Here is an 18,172-nt window from a genome sequence, read left to right as displayed (position 1 = left end):
AGCTATATGTTTTTCTTTGGGTTCACCTTCTTATTTAGCTTCTTTAGGATATCAAAATATAGACTCACTGACCTTTATTTGTGGCTAGAAACCAATTTAGCGTAAGTCTAATGTACTATATGTTAATGGTTCCTTAACTTTCAAATTTAAAAAAAATATAATTTTAATTTAGTGATTTTTCTCACATTTATCAACTTTATTTCTGAGCATTTAATTTTATTTATGACTACTGTGAGTTGATTTGTTTCCCAATTTATTTCATGCTGATTTTATGATTGATTATAAATAATCATGGAATGTGTATTACTTTTCTATGATGATGATGTTATATCCTATTTCTTGACTGAAAGTGTTTATCAGATTCAAAAAGTTTAGTAGCAGTGTTTAGAAATTTTAATTCATAGGATCATATGATTTATAAACACTGTGCTCAAATTCTAATTTTATTCATTTTAATTTTTTTTCTAGATACATTGTTCTAACTAAAAATACATTACAACTAAAATTGCTTTACATGATCCCTGGTTTTATATGAAATACTTTCAGATCATACCCAGTCATATAAAGTTCATATTTTTGATATATCCTGCCTTTATTATTTCAATGCTCCATTTTTCTTTTTCTAGTTTCTATTAACACTTTTACTTTGAAGGGTTGCTTGATTTTGTGAAAGGATTTTCTGTGTCTTTATAAATTTTTCTGTGATTTTTTATCTTTGATTGCATTTGTATACTATGTTACATGTATTAATTTGCATATATCAAAACACTTCACATGGTTAGAATAAAATCAACTTAATGAAGATATATCATTTTATAAATATGTTGTCAAATTTGGTGTACAAATATTTTATTGAGAATTTTTACACATATGTTAAAGAAAATTCCATTTGTAGGCATTTTTATTCTCCCCATGTTGAGTTTAATTAGCTGGATAATAATGGCTTTTCAAAATGAGTTTGAATATTTTTTATTTTTTTGGTTTTTCGAGTCAGGGTTTCTCTGTGGTTTTGGAGCCTGTCCTGGAACTAGCTCTTGTAGACCAGGCTGGTCTCGAACTCACAGAGATCCGCCTGCCTCTGCCTCCCAAGTGCTGGGATTAAAGGCGAGCGCCACCACCACCCGGCAATGAGTGTGAATATTTTCCTACCATTTTAACTTTATCAAATATCATGAGGAATATTGATGGTTCTCTTATTAATGGGCATGTTAAAATTTATCAGTGGATTATTTCAGTTCTGTATTTTGTTTGTTGAAGACTTTATCGCTGCTTCAATCTCATTAATTCTTGATCTGCTAAAGCGGTTTCTTGCCTTTTTGTTAAAATTTCAGTACAGAAATTGAACTGTTTCATTGTAAGATGGCAAGTTAGAAGAAACCATTTTATAAAGATTTGCATTTGAGAATATTTTCAATTGACCTAAATGTTAATGCTATATATTTTGGAGAAAGTTCCATAAGGTATAGAGGGGACTATTCTTCAGTTATTGAACAGAATATGCTAACGTTTACCATTTATTTTGATTATAGTTGGTACAGATTCTTTCTGGTCTGTCTGTTTTCTCTCTTTCTTTTTTCTTTTATTTCTTTATTTGAAGTATGAATTATATATCTATTGCTGAAAGTAAATTATTCAAGTAACTTAATGTTGTTAGATATGGACATTTCTGTCTATTTATAATCCATTATTAATTTTCTCATGTAATTGTATGTGTCAATATTCTTCACATGTACATAAATTTTTATATATTTTGATTAATTGTTCATTTAATTAATACATAGCAATCTTTTAACAACATACTTGTAGTGCTGTTTCAATAAATGAAGCTTGCCTGAAGAGCAGAGAGTAAAACAGCTCCACTGGCCAGCCTTACAGACCAGGCAGTAATAACACACCTTAATTTACTCAGATCCACTTCCCTTCTTTTGCCTTTTTGTAAAGGTCAGACCTTCAAGAGACAACAACCGAATAGAAAAAAAAAAAAAAACAAGCTACAATAATAAGAGAAAGTTCATATAAGGACTGAACAAAGCAACACAATCAGAGAAAAAGAGGACCAAGAGCAGACAGAACAGTCCGACATAACCTGCTCTCAGGAGTCCTGCAAGCAAGCTAAGAGTCATATAAAGAGGAGCTGATACTGACCCATGTAGACCCTGTACTTGCCATTTCAGGCTCAGTGATGGCTTGTGAGCCCTGCTTAATTCATATTCGGGCCATGTTATCCTGGTTTCCTTCATCCCCTCTCGCTCCCACAGTCTTTCCATCACCTCTTCAGCTGCGTGTGCCATCCCTGGGGGGAAGGACCCTCTGGTGACCTCAAATTTAGACTCTCTCTGCATATTGTCTGACTGTGAGTCTCTGCACTCTCTCCCATCCACCCCTGGAGGAAGACTCTGATGATGACTGGACAAGGAACCTATGTAGGAATCATTTCATTGATTTATTTTTTAGTATTGATTAGATGTGTATTGTTTTAATAGGCTTATGATTATAAATTATAGTACATTTTCTGAAAGATTTTAGTATAATTCCCTTATTTTATAATCTAGACATTTTAATATCTGTGAAACATGATCATTTCCTTTTATGTACATCTACCTGGTATCCTAAGTATCTCTCGGTTAGCAATATCTTTCCCTAGATGTGGAGCACGTTATGTTATAATTTTACTAAATAGGGTTCTTCTGCCTTCTTCTGCATCTTAGTTCTCTATTCTATACCAAATATCAGAGATTTAGTATCTTATTGTGAGTCTAAGGCCTAAATAGTGGAGCTCATGGTTTGTCTTTTTTATTGCTTTCCAAATACTATAATTCTACAGCAGCCTTTGGTCTTTTGTCATCTTTCTCCTGCCTTTTGAGCCTGCTGTTTAAGATTTCCACTAGATTCTATTTATCTGAGGATTGAATTTTCATATCTGCACAGATGTATTTTTTAAGAAGTTTGGATTGCACTTGGTTGAATTTAGTCTGCATTGCTGAATTTATTCTCCAAGTCTTGAAGTAGCTTCTGTATTTCCATCTTTTAAATCTATTTGATTGTTAATAACAATAATCTTCAGTTTGGTTTGTTTTTGTTTTTTCATTTCTATATTTTGAATATCTTTAGATATTTCTAAAGAGCATTTAAGATTTTCTGGGGTGTTATTTTGCCTTGATTTTTGTTATTTCTCTTGTTCTGACTTCACTGATCTCTGTAGTCCTTAAGCCACTTCTTATTTACGACACCAGTCCACCCATGCTGTACAAGCACAGTATCAAACATTTATGCCAAAGGCTATGACTGTATATATGCTTCAGGGAATAGGGGAAGACACTGATTTACTGATGTCTATATTGGATAAGAATACCCAAGGGAACCCAGTATCACATTGTTCACTGATCTCAGAAATTTCATAACACACTTGGGGAAAAAAAAACTACTCTGTGGAGGGAGGATTAGAAATTAAGAATTTTAATTAAGAAATTAACAATTTTGTTTATTGTTTTTTTTATTAAATAGACTTAATGTCATTTGTTCCGTTTAGCAACAAATCATATATGGCAGTGAAGCAACTCTAGGTGTTTAGCAATCAGTATTTGATAAACTTGAACCTTAAAGTTTCTGCTGGAGTTCAGAAGTGATGAGGCCACAACTGTTCAGAGTGCAAAGCTTGTGAAACCCTGAGAACTCCACTGCTTAAACTTCCCAGCAGCTAAGTTTGCAACTTCTCTCCGCAATGTATCTCTCACCTAGAAATTGTGACAGTGTGTCCTGAGGCTAACTTGTGGTTTCTTGAAATTCTGTCTCAGGTTTTTCGAGACAGGGTTTCTCTGTGGCTTTGGAGCCTGTCCTGGAACTAGCTCTGTAGACCAGGCTGGTCTCGAACTCACAGAGATCCGCCTGCCTATGGCTCCCAAGTGCTGGGATTAAAGGAGTGTGCCATCATCGCCCGGCTCTGTCTCAGTTTTTCACCCCTACTATAACTCTATTTCAAGCAAGAATCAGTCTCTCTCTCTCTCTCTCTCTCTCTCTCTCTCTCTCTCTCTCTCTCTCTCTCCTTCCCTTGCATCTTATTTGATGCAGCAATTTGAGTTATGGGGAGAAGTGGGGTAGGTGGTGTTGATTATTTTTCTCAAAAGTAGCGTGCCACGCAAGAGAAGTCATTTATAGATGAAAAACCTGCATTGGGTTGTTTTAGTTTCAGGAGAATTCTTCACTTCTCCTGAGGTTAGGCCTTACAGTGTTGTATCATGCATCTTACTCGGATGTTATAGTTTGGGTTTTTCTACACTAGAAGAACCAGGATTGTATTTATTTTCACACTGTTTTCACTTTTCTCTCCGTCATTTGTACCTTCATGCCTGTTACCTTTCCTGACTTCTCTTTCCTGATTTCTGTTTTCATTTCTGTAATTTTCTCTGTGAAATGTGGTCTCTCTTAATTTTCAGAATTTGATTTAGCCATAGTCAAGTGGAGAAAATGCCTACTCTTCAAAAATATGGCAGAGCCATCTGTCACTGCTATCTTAAAGTTTTACTTGTTAAATATTGCTGTTGCTCAATCATTTAATAGCATACATGTAATAACACACAAAAGAAAGATGTGCTGACACATACTTGGAATCTCAGCCATCAAGGATCTGGCAGTGAGTTCAAGGTAAGCCTAAGATGTATAGGGAGACTATGTCTAAGCAACAGCAACAACAAAATGCCTTAAAGTGCCAGAGCAAACAACCATCAATAATCTCAGTTAATAGCTCAGAAACATCAACAGAGAACAGCGACGTTTGATTCTTCCCTGTTAAAGGAATTTTAGGCTTCTCGTAGTGGAAAAATGAAAATGATGATGTTTATCAGCCAATAGCAGAAGTCAATACTAATCTTCCTGTGATGAGTTTACATGCCTTTAAGAGCATAAGTGTGTGTGGTAGATCAATGGCAGCATGTTTTCTGGATGGTTCATTCCATTAGTAAAATGCTCCACAGCAGGAGGTCCAGAGTTCACAAACTCTGTCTGCATATGCAAAGACTGACCTCACATAATCACTCATCTCATTTCATCATCACGATTGAATTTATTATGACTTCAGATTTTACTTATTCCCCTAGGTAGTGTCTATTTTCCAAGAATTAAACTCTGATTATTTTCTATGATTTGAGTATTATTAATGAAAACAATTGACAATTGCCTTTCAGTAAAATGAAGTCAACAAATATCTACTGCTGTTCTACTTTTATTGTTAATAGGATTGTTCATTGTAAAGATTTGCCTGTATTATCTTGGAAGTACTATTTGTTTATTTATAGGACATCTTAGCTTGTACATTTATTTTCTCTTATACAAGAACAAATAGGCTTTATCTTTCTCTCTCTCTCTCTCTCTCTCTCTCTCTCTCTCTCTCTCTCTCTGTGTGTGTGTGTGTGTGTGTGTATGTGTGTTCAGAGAGACAGAGGGAGATTTTAGTACAATTAACCAGTTATTCTTTTCATTAGTTCTGTGAAACCATTCAGCTAAAATTACATACTGTTTTTTTGTTGTCATGTATCTAGTTTCTTTTGCTATAGAAGCAATTCTATCTTCTCTTGATCTTCAGAACAATGACACTTTGAAGGATGCAGGTCAGTTTAATTTGTAGGAGGTCCCTCTATATGAGTTTTTTGATGGCTCTTCACTATAAGATTCATGGGCTGTATAAAGGGGGAGAATGTTCAAATTGTTGCCATTTTCTTCTCATGCCATCCTATTAAATGAAAAATGATTTAATATTGTTCTATAAATTATGATTTTACTTTGAACATTTGATGAGCTGGTGCCTTCTGTTCCTTCTCTATGCTATGTGAATGCTTTTGACATTTTCTTAATCTTAGCTCTTTTCAGAAAAGCTTTCAGGATAATATATCCATTTCAGTTCATTGAGTAATTAGCATTTATCCATATACTGTTATTATATTCTATTAATCAGAGGTCCTTTGCAATCATTCTTTGTAATTATTTGATATCACTCACTTTTTTGTTTTTCTTTCATATATTACATCATGACAGAAGTTTCTCCTCCCTCATCTCTGTCCAGTTCCTCCCCCAGCCACCTTTCCTCTTCTCTAGATCTATTTCTCATCTTTTCACTTCAGAAAAAGAGCAGACTTACCAGAGTTATCAACCAAATATTACATATCAAGTTATAAAAACATTATGTACATGCCCTCACATTAAGGTTGTACAAAGCAGCCCAGTAGCAGGAAAAGTGTCCCAAAAGCAGGGGAAAGAGCCAGAAAGTTCCTGCTTCCACTTTTAGTAGTCCGACAAGATGACCAAGCTAAACAACCAAAAGGTATATGCAGATGACCTAGGTAAGACCCATACAGGGTCCCTGATAGTAAAATTTCTGTGAGCCTGGTGTTCTGAGTTCTTTTTTTTTTTTCTAAGTTCCTGTTAGTTTATTCTTTGAGCCATGTTCTTGTGGTGCCTTGGGACTTCTAGTTCGTAAAATTCTTTCTTAACCTCCTCTGTCAGGATTCCCAAGCTCTGCCTAATGTTTGGCTGTGGGTTATTTTATATGCTGCCATCAGTTGCTGAGGGAACCCTCTCCCATGACAGTTATGCTAGGCTCTGGTCTACAAGTATAGCAGAGTATCATTAGGGGTTATATTATTGCTATTTTTTTTTTCTGGATCTGCTTGTTTCTATCCAATTTTATTTTCTGGGCTATTCAGTCTCTGGCTCCAATCCCTGCAGGATATCAGGTTCCTGGCAGTACCAGGCATGAACTCCTTCTCATGGATGAGTCTGACATTGGAACAGCCAAGAGTTGGCCACTCTCACATGATCTGTGCCACATTTACCCCAGCACATATTGCAAGCAAGATAAATTGTACGCCAAAGGTTTTGTGGCTGTCACCACATTTTTTTCAATAAGATTCTCTTTACAATACATCTGCACTTGTAAATTTCCCAGGTATTATTAGAGCTTCATTATATTTCTTGCTTGTATCATACAAATTTATAAACATAATTTCCTTGTTCCTGCCTTGAAATCAGCTATTTCTTGAAGATAATGTGATATTTCTAATCAAAGGTAATATTTAAAAATATATTTAAGTGGTATCATTTTCATTATTTTCATTTTTCTTGCATTATTGTGACTACTAGTCTTTTTTACGTAAAGGGGGTAAAATGGGACACACAATTTAAATCTGTATTTATCTGACTCTATAGGACAAAAACTGTAAAATTAGAGGAATGACTTCATGTTGTGTGTGCAGCCACAAATTCTTTTTAGCTTTCTCACTCTCTAATTTACAAGCCCAATTTCATATAATGAGAATGTTGACTCCAATAATATTAGTATAATTTTATATTAAATCATCAGCTTTGTAGAAAAGTCATTTCCAAATGCTTTGTCAGTCCTTTTCCTTTGTGAGAGTGCCATGATCATTATATCCACACTCAGGTATTCATCACTGGGCTTCTACTGTTCAACAGAGTTTTAATTTCCTGAATATTGTCTCAGTTTTCACAGCTTGTAATATAATAACTTTGCATTTAAAACTATCTCATTCAATCTTATATTCCACAGATGCCCCTATGAGTTTCCTCATCATGATCAATATGATTTTATAAAATATTTACAATTATATTAAATAACACAAGTATTCTTAATAATTTTGTATGCAATATATCTTGTATTTACTTAGAATTTTATAAGTTCTTATTATACTCATCAAAAACTCTGAATTTTCATGAGCATCTCTTTAGGGAAATAAGAAAACAGATTCACTTGAATATGTATTTGAAAGACTGCTTTTGGGTGCATTCCGGATTAAGTTAAAGTATTTAAACTAGAAGACAATGTCCTCCACAATCTGATATGTCCTTATGCATTAATATTTTCTAGTTTCTTTCTCATATTTTCATTCTTACTTGCTGTATTGCAATCTACAGCCTAACAAAAGTCCCTGAGAGCATTGCTACAATATATGTTCCACAGTTCTCTTTGGTTTATAACTAAGATACTGTTTCTAAGGTACTGTCTTTATTCATGTCTGAAACTAACTTACAGATCTCTGGCACTGAGAAACTATCAATACTATCTCAGGTCGTATGGAATCCTGATTACAATCTTAGTTTACATTAAAATTATCTGTTACATACTTTTATAAAAAATCATTTGAGTTGTTTGCAAGTTGAATAAGTTGGGTGTGATACTATTGAAAGTAATATATTAGTCAAATTAATTATTGTCTTGGTCTTTATTTATTTATTTAATCATTACTAACTTTAATAAGAATATAATCTTTTCCTTTGCCTAGCAGTCTGTCTTCTCTTCCTTTTCTGTTCATAACCCAGTTCCTATTCCAAAAGTTGAGTGGCAGGTGATATTTATTGGATTAAATCTTACAGACTTGAAAGAAATGTAAATATAAATACATTTGCATGTGTCCTTATTTTTTCTAAGGGAACAGATGGATGAATAGATTGTAGAGTAGCTTGTGTTTAAGTAACACTCAATTTCACACACATGCCACTACGTATAGAAAATTTATATCTCTTTTCACATGATTTTTTTTCCTTCAGCACATCTTTCACATATGCCATTTATCCACCAACATTGAGTGTGATCTTTCATTATCACATTTGGATGGATCATAGATTAGAAATAACGTCTATTCTAAAAGAGTATTTCAGAGCACATTTGTCACACAGAACATACGATACTTTGGTATTAATCTGTCACCATAACTTTTCTAGTGGCTTGCAGCTTCATTCATCTATCTATACCTGCTATTAAAATTCTTGTTATATTAATTCTAAAGCACAATGGAATCTTTATGTCTTCCAATTGAAAATAAATGTTTCATAAGGAACATTTTTCTCTTCATTGAGTCAGCTAGGATATAAACATAAGATTACTTTTCTTTATTTCAATACATATTTAGGAGGAAAAAAATTCTACTAAAGCCAGTTTGTGGATTATGCAAAAGCAAATGATTTTTACAGAGATTTAGCTCACAAACCCTGGAAAGACAGCTAGGGAAATAGCATGGGACCAACATAGGCCCTCTGCATGTGGGTGACAGTTGTGTAACTTGTTCTTTTGTGGGGCCCCTTGCAGTAGGATCAGGACCTATCCCTGAGCTGACATATAAGCTGGCTCTTTGGAACCAATTCCCTATTGTAGGATGCTTTGCCCAGCCTTGACGCAAGGAGTAGGAGTTTGGTCCTGCCTCAACTTGATATGCCATGCTTTGCTGACTTCCGTGGGAGGCCTTACCCCTTCTGAACGGAGAGAGAGGAGGACTGGATTGGGAGGGTGTGGATAGAAAGGGAGGAGAAGGGGGGGAACTGTGGATGATATGCAAAATAAATTTAAAATGAATTCATTTTGTGCTCATGAACATTATTGTTGAGCATTTCATTCCTGGGAAGCATATGTTGTTATTTTGTGACAGAAAGAAGAGATGCTTTAGGTGGTAGATATCCAAGAAGAATGGGATTTTTTTTGAAATTTGAAGTAGGTAACTCTGTTATGTATCTTAAGGCAATTCTTGTTTTTTTTTCCAGAGGCTGAATTTTATTATTTCAAATCTTTAAATTCTATTTAGTATATCAATAAATATATTTGAAATGAACACCCAAAAAAAGAGCATTCTTTAAAGGCATCCATATATAGTATGCAATTGCACATGGAAGTGTTAAAAGGGATGCAATTTATTCATCTCAATCAGTTTTCAAAAGCAAACATTTCTTCTGATTTGAAGATCTGTCTCTCCTGAACACAGTACTCCGACCCACATTAATGTTCTAATTGTGGGCTCTCTTCACATTGTTTTGTACTTTTAATAAATTCTTATCCTAGCTTTATAAATTATTAGGTTAATAAAGCACTTGTATTTCAGGATGGAGTGACTTTATTACATTAAGCACTCAAGAAAGAATTTCTAGGACATAAACAAGCCAAAACTTTACAGAAGAACTTTGGGTGACTGTCCAGGCAGTAAGATGTCTCTGTCAATTCTAGAATTGTGAAAGTTGCTTACAATGTATTTCCTGTTTACTTAGATAATATTATATCCTTCTGGAATATTTGATGGAGTTGAAGAAAGATACTTATAAAATGTGGATTAGATATAAAACTTTAGACTCACAAAGATAGGATGGATAATATTTTCCTTCAGTTATCCAATGTAAGTGGACTAAATATTGTAACTAAAACTCTTGCTTGATAGCTGTTTTGTTATATGTAATTTTACTATGTTAGAGTTAAAATTTTTCATTTTATTTAGACTCCACCTGGTTGAGATGACATCATATGCTGATAGCACTACTATAAGACTGGTTTGGGGGTACCAGCTGCTGAAATGGTACACCTTCTCATGATGTTCTGGCCAGAACTCCAGATAAGAAGTTTGGAAAAAAACCCATCAAATGCTCAGAAATCATTTACAACTATACTAGACAGTAATCTTGAAACTTAACCATCACTTTACTCTTGTGGGATCCCATAAAGAGAACTTTGCCTCCATGACAGCGGGAAGTAATTCTGGAGGACGATGCTCCCTCTCCGAAAAAAGTTTGTCCTCAGGTTTGGGAACACCATTTAGGGGTTGTTGATTGTTTCCTTTATCAGATAAAAGGCTGGGGTAGAAACTATGTTTATTCAAAAAAAGGAATAATAATAATGTGTAACAACGTAAATATTTGCGAGCTATTGTTTGTGGATAATTTACATTGGTGTAGTGAAGAACACTTAAAAGAAATCTCACACTAGCTCAGAATTGAGAATAATAGACAGTTATTTATTTAGGGGCAGACTCAGAAATCAGAATACTCTGCTGGTACTGAGAATAGAAACCAAATCCTGCAGCCAGAAAAGAGAGCAGGTGTATGTTTTACATTGACATAAATAGTGTAAGAGGCCACACCCCAGTTGGTGGGTAACTTAAAGGCTACTGGCTATAAGATTTTCCTACAGCAGTATGGTTTTTGTATATTGATACAAGTTCAAATTATATTTATTATTTCTATTCACAATATTTGTATACCTATGCAAAGTTATTTTGTCATATTATATACATACATGTTTCTACCTCTGTTTAAAATATTTTGTATATTTTTAGGGGTATATTTTCATATTGTATTATATACTATTCTTACCTCTGGACAAGATACTTATACATTGTTTACATTTTGAGGTCATTTTCCTCACTTGTTGCACAATTGTTTACAGATTATTTAATATCCTGACATGAAGCCTTAGTCTTTAAGTTATACAGATATTAAATATTATAGGTTAATAGTTGTTCATGTTTGTTATTCATACAGTCAGATTAATTAAGTTCTTTAGATGCATAGAGATTGTATGTATTGTATGTATGTATCTTCAACCACTTCATGGATCTGTAGAATATGGCATTTAAACAACTTAGGGTTCTGTTAACATGAGATATGATTGTTCCTGACAGCACCAATCTATTCCCAAGAGAATGTTGAGCACCCAAGACACTTCACTCGAAGTTTGTTTTCTTCTTGGTACAATTGGCCTTTGGCAAGAAACTGCCGATGCCTCAACCACTGAAAAAGTACATGGTATCTGGAAATGGACACATAAGACACAAAGAAAAAGACTGTCAAATCTTGCCAAGACAGGGTAAGATGGTTTTGAAAATTTTTCCTGCCCCTAAAAATCGTCTGTCATTTATACTAGACCTTAGCCAAAGTTGGTTTCTCCAACACTGCAAATGAGACTTTGGGTGACTGCTCAGGTAGCTAACTGACTTCATCAATTACTGCTTGCTTTGGAAGCTGCTTGATTGTACTTCCTGTCCACTCCAGTAATATTATTTTCCTTCTTAGGTCTTAGAGGGGGTTGAAAATTAGATTGTTGTAGTTACCTTCTTCTTGAGATTTAGCTGAGCTTATTTGTGATGAAAAATTTAGAATCCTTAAAATAAAATGTTTATTAAAACATTTGGCATGTGTTCCTTGCTTAATATTGCTTATGTTGTTTGTAAATTTTTAGTTGATATCTGATCCTATTGTATATAGTTTTGTATTGGGTTTGGAGGACTCTTGTTTAGACAAAAAGCTGAGATAATGAGGAACCTTATTAGCCAATCATCTTTAAGAGGTGGGTCTTAGTTAAGGCATGTTTTTGCTGCAACCCAGGGTAAAACATGCACCTCCAGGTACTCTCTCTCTCTCTTTGTGTGCACCTTTTCCCTCGGGACATTGCTCTGCTTAGATTTCTCTTTTCCTGTTTTGTGAGTTTACCCTTTATAATAAATAAAATATAATTGTTTTATCCTTAGTTAACTTGGTTATTTCAACAGTTGGTTAATTTAAGATGAAAGAACTAGCTAGAAATATACCCAAACTATTGGCCAAGCAGTGTTGTAAATATCACAGTTCTGTGTGATTATTTTGGAAAATGAACAAGCAGTCTCTGCCTACACTCTCCCCCCATCCTTTTTCTTCAGCAGAGTTCTCTGATCTCCCAAGGCAGGGACCCTATGGAGAACTCCAATCTAGTTTCTATGCAGGCTATCCGCCAGTGGCTCTCTACTTACAGACTGATGAGTCTAACAGAGCACACGGGAACTCTGTAATCATTGCAAAGATTTTCTATAATGGTGGGACTTCCTGAGATATACTCTATTCATTAAAAATATTTTAATTGTTTAAATTTTTTATTTGATCTGAATTGCCATGAATGCTATCTGTTTGAATGCTATCTTTTCTACAGTAGGTAAATTATGAAGAATAAGTCAGGTATGAAACACACAAAGGTGATTCTGACATTTTGGAAGCAGAGGCAGTACTGGTCCAACCTGAGCTAAAGAATAAGACCCTGAAAAATAAATAAAGAAGAGAGAGAGAGAGAAAGACAGAGAGACAGAGACAGAATTGAAGCAAACAAGCAAGCAAGGAAGTAAGGGGTGAAGGAAGAAAGGAAGAAAGAAAGAAACAAAAGTAGAGATGAGAAAATTGTTTTACTCATTTAACAAATTAAATTGAATATTTGAAATTAAAGAAATCATTTGACAGCACGTTCAATTCCTTCATCTTTCTTTATCCAAAATATAAAAAGTAGGATCATGTTATATTAACATTATTGTTGTTTTCTGCAATGGCTTTATATCATTAATATTTAATGCAGTAATTAATGTTGCTTAGTGTACTGTATTTTTGCTAATGATAATGAAATAATTAGTAAATGCTTCAATATGCAATCTAAAATAGTAAGTATCACTGCAATTTTTCAAGAATTTTATTGAATAATCCACAGAGGCATAAATGTTTGTAGTTTATACTCAGCAATATTAAATATAAAATATTAATTTACTAGAAGTAATAAAATATTTAATACTATGATCACAATTCCATGAAAATACACAGAAATTTAAAAGCAAGGTATATACCTATATCAATATATATATATATATATATCAAGCTATTGTTGTCTTTTATCTATTAGAAATATTTTTATAGAAATTAGAATACAATAAAATTTAGATTAGGTTTGAGAATTGTATTCATGGTATCATACCTGATATATTACAACAGGGCACAAAGACTAGAATACAACTAATGCTGAGGTAGTATATATATCTAAGTAATTTTCATTTGTAAAATTTATTTATTTCACATAGAATCTGTTAGAATTTTTATTTAGCAAATAAAGTTAGATGTCATGTATGAAAACAAAGGTTTTCATAAGCTTCTTTAGTACCAAGAATTTTACCATGTAATCAGCCATGCATCAATGTGATTATTGTATAGTAGTAAAAGCCCAGCTAAGTATGTTATAGCCTTTTCATATTTTAATGGAAAACTAAATTTCCCAAGGCTTTCGTATATTGATCCAAATATTGAGCTAAATGTTAGATATAGGAATAAACAGGTGATTGAGATAGCATTATAACTTACTATATGTATATAGCTTTATATCACATTTCAGTAAATAAATACTTGTAAGTTATGCTAGGAAGTCAAATTTTATCTCCAGAAAAATAATACGATACCTGCAAATGGACAAAATAATAAGGGTATATGACATTTTGTCATTTATATCAATACTCTTTAATAACTAAATAACGGAAAAGTCAAAGGAATATGACTCAAGCAAAATGCATTTGGTTAAAAGTATTTATTGGATATCTAGAAATTTAGTAATTTAATTTTGAAAGATGGCTTGGTAGTGCCTCATTTTAATCCCTACCACTCTGAAGACAGAGAGACAATTCTAAAATTAAAAACAATAACAAATATAAAATAAATAAATATAAAATAAAAAATACAAAATAAATAAATATAAAGACAATTTCTCAATCCATTAATGGCAAGATTTGGCCAAAATAGTTTAAAAAGCAAACAATAAACTTTGGATAGGGAATGCTCATTTCAACAGAGACAAGGCACTATTCATCAATACCGAAAATAATTCTCTGATATTCATTTACTATTAATAATTTTAAAATCTGAAATTTTAACTGCCTTGGCAATTGATGGCATTCTCTTGTTTCCATTTTATGGGTATTGGCTGGAGACCCGAAATGTAGTCATTAAAGGTCAGAGGCCTGTTAAACAGAAAACTTAAAATTGCCAACCAGAGTTTATGGATATTTCTCTAAATTTCAGTGGTAGAAGCAAAAACTGCCAGGTGACATTGTTATACATATTTCAGTTAAAATAAAGGAGAACTAAATGCAGGGAAATTAATTATTTTTCATGGTCGATAAGCACAACTACCTTTAGCTCTAATATCTGACTTCTGAAGTTAGCATATGGTCTCTTTGGCATTTCACAATGATTTTATTTGAATTCCAAAACTGTCAGCTTTGAATCAAAGAAAAAGTTATCCTGTGGTTGGGGGTCAAGAAGTCTATCCCTTATTTTATTATTTACTGATTTCTTTATTTTGTAGGTCCTGTGATTGCGCTTCAGTCTCTGTGAGTTCACTTGCACCATGCTTTGTCAATTCAGAACATCTTGGAATCTTGGCATCCTCTACCTGCTGTGGCTTTTCCAATCTTTCTGACTCCTTTTCTTTTGGATTCCCAGAGCTCAGAGGGGAGGGATTTGATGGAGACTTCCAATTTAGACTCTGCTTTCACAAAATGTCTGGCTGTGGGTCTCTGCATCTGTTCCCATCTGCTGCTGAGGAAGCTCTCTGATGATGAATGGATAAGGCACTGATCTCTAACTATACTAGAATATCCTTAGAAATCATTTCACTCTGTTGTAAGGTTTTTTTTTTTTTTTTTTTTTTTTTTTTTTTTTTTTTTTTTTTTTTTTTTTTTTTTTTGTTTTCCCCTTGGTTTTGTTTGATTTGGTTTTGGTTTGTTTGTTTTAGTTTTTTTTTTCCCCCCACACTAGTGTTTGCCTTTACTAGGTCTATTGACTTTACTCTCGGGTTTTTGGTCACGCAAGCATGTTCCAGTATGGATTCATGGAGTGGGTCTTAAATCAAATCATACATTGTTTGATTACTCCCACAACTTCTCTGCTCCCATTACCCTAGCGTATATTACAGGAAGGACAAATTGTAGCTCAAAAGCTTTGTGGCTAGGTTGACATCCTCACTTCCCTTTCGGTAGCTTTCAGGGTACCTTCCCGCACCAAAGACCCTACAGCATAGGAGCGAAGACGCCATGAAGTCACCCAGCAGGACTTCTCCATATTCAGTGAGTTGCTTGAGGGGTCCTTTCAGCAATGGTACCCACCATCAGTGTTTAGAAAGCAACATTTTGTCTTACTATTAGCCTGTGTTGTTTGGGAATTTCAATAGGACATCTGTTACCAACAACTCAATTTAATTAAACCCAGGCCCGTACTAGAAGGCTTGCCTGTCGTTAAGAGATGGCAAGTTGAATCTCCATATACTACATTACTAGGGCTCCTCATTTGGATTATCTTCATAGTTCCCATGAAGTTTCCAAGTCACAAAGTCTTTCCCTATACCAATGCATTCAAGACTATTCCCACACTTTCGCTTTTACCAGGTTCGGTGTATAGACTTTTATGTTGAGGTATCTGATCCACTTGCTTGAGTCTTTATGCAGGGTCATAAATAGGCATCTATTTGCATTCTTCTACATCCTGATATCCAGTTAGACTAGCATCATTTTCTGAAGATGTTTTCTTTATTCCTGTATGCATTTATGCCTTCTTTTTTTATTTTTTTTTTTTGGTTTTTCGAGACAGGGTTTCTCTATGGTTTTGGAGCTTGTCCTGGAACTAGCTCTTGTAGACCAGGCTGGTCTCGAACTCACAAAGATCCACCTGCCTCTGCCTCCCAAGTGCTGGGATTAAAGGCGTGCGCCACCATCACCCGGCTATTTATGCCTTCTTTATCAAACTTCAGGTGCCCATCGGTATGTGGATTGATGTCTCGATGTTCAATTTAAATCCATTGATCCGCATGTCTATTTTTATGACAACATCTTGTGGTTTTTATTACTATAGTTCTGTCATACAGGTTGAAGTCAAGAATGATGGGATGTCCAGAATTTTTTATATTTATTTTGCTTTATTCAGGATTGTTTTCCCTATCCTGAATTTGCTTTTTTAGAAAATTGATACAGCTTCAGAATTTTATAGTAAGTGAAATAAGACACAGAAAAAAAAATATTGACGGAGTTCTTTCATTTGTGGTTTCTGGTATGTGCATAAATACGTAAAACCATAAAATATGTGATACATAATATCATGAAAGGAAAGTTAGGTTGGTGAAAGAACAGAGAGTAATAGGAATAGAAAACAAAAGGAATAGTGGCTACATTTGTATATATGTTACATTTGTTCTTTAAAATTTGTCATATATATTGAATGTACATGAGTAATAATATAAAATTGAGAATTTGTCTGCTTCAATTTGGTGTCTGGTTAAATAAGTAAGACTTAGGCATTGGAGATATCAAGGTTTGGCTTCCAAGGGAAAAGATCACTGCCAGTTCCAAACTCTGTAGCTATTGTTGAGTGATTAGAAAGCTTAATGATTTCAAAAGAGATTAGGAGCAATCTAACAGATTCTGAACTTGATTCTGATTTTCAAGGTCTCCATTATAAAAATTAATTTTCATAATACATATAGGTATCATGAAGCAATTATTCCTTCATTAAGTTCCATTGAGTAATCAAGGATGACCTGATTTTAGAGAAACCTCTGTCATTATCTGGTTTACATGATGAGATGGTGATTTTCTTTAAATACATGAAAGTCTCTTTTGACCTTCTCTAATGAATAAATTATCATTTTAGTTAACAGGGATACATTTCTCACAATGTTACAAGGTATCCTTGACAACAAAGTGTTGTTAACAAAGACCTAGACAGTTGATCCAGAATCACCTTTGAATCACTTAGGCCACCCTTTATCTATGAAGACACTCAAAGTCTCAGCTAGGTTGGAATAAAATTGCCAGTGAATGAAAAGCTTCATCTTCATCTTATTCCTAAATTTGTAAGGATTGTTATCACCCTGGCATTCTCACCACAGAATTCACCAGGTTATGCCACAAAGAAGATGATTGCAGGTTTGATGATATATTAAATTACCTTCCTAAGATCTGTGGATAAAGTCTGGCAATGGGGATTTTTGGAAATGTTTCACAGTTTGGTTATGAAAAAGCCTTCAGAGGGATAATACCTAAAAATCTACCCAGAATGTATAAAGTCAAACACTTTGATTTTCATCTTTTATTAATAAGTACCTTGATGTCACCAAAAAAAAAAAAGATTGAGAGAGATAAAAAATTAAAATGACAAGGTTAAGAGTTGGCAGACTACAATTAAAGAGTGAGTTTCATCTGAGCCATATACCTAAGAACATGATTAGTATTTGTAAGGATTTTGTTTTGTGCAAGTACTCATGCTTACCTACTGGACAAAGGTCACCCAATACGGCCATGAGAAAATAAATAAGACCACTTGGAGAGGCCAAGAAGAACTGCTGCTGAGACAGTTTTAATAAGAACAAGAATATTTTTATAATTTTATCAGAAACAGAATATGATGACAATTGCCAGGATCAATACAGTTGTATTTGTCAGGATATAATGAAGTTCATAAGCCATACAAGATTAATTTCTAAAACCAAGTGTTCGGTCAAGCTTCCATGTTTCCCTAAATTCCAAGGGAGCATACAGAGAAACACAAAGCAGCCTGAATGTGTCACTGCTTGATGGGCTAC

The 18,172-nt window shown here is 34.0% G+C and overlaps 1 pseudogene; it reads right to left on the bottom strand.

Moving 5' to 3' along the window:
- LOC101997398 overlaps window positions 1-15,660 on the bottom strand; it is a 17,099-nt pseudogene extending 1,439 nt beyond the window's left edge.
- Between the last annotated feature and the right edge of the window lie 2,512 nt (window positions 15,661-18,172).

This window comes from Microtus ochrogaster, unplaced genomic scaffold (genome assembly GCF_000317375.1).
Source record: "Microtus ochrogaster isolate Prairie Vole_2 unplaced genomic scaffold, MicOch1.0 UNK2, whole genome shotgun sequence".
NCBI lineage: Eukaryota > Metazoa > Chordata > Mammalia > Rodentia > Cricetidae > Microtus > Microtus ochrogaster.
This window is presented reverse-complemented; position numbering and strand designations above follow the sequence as displayed.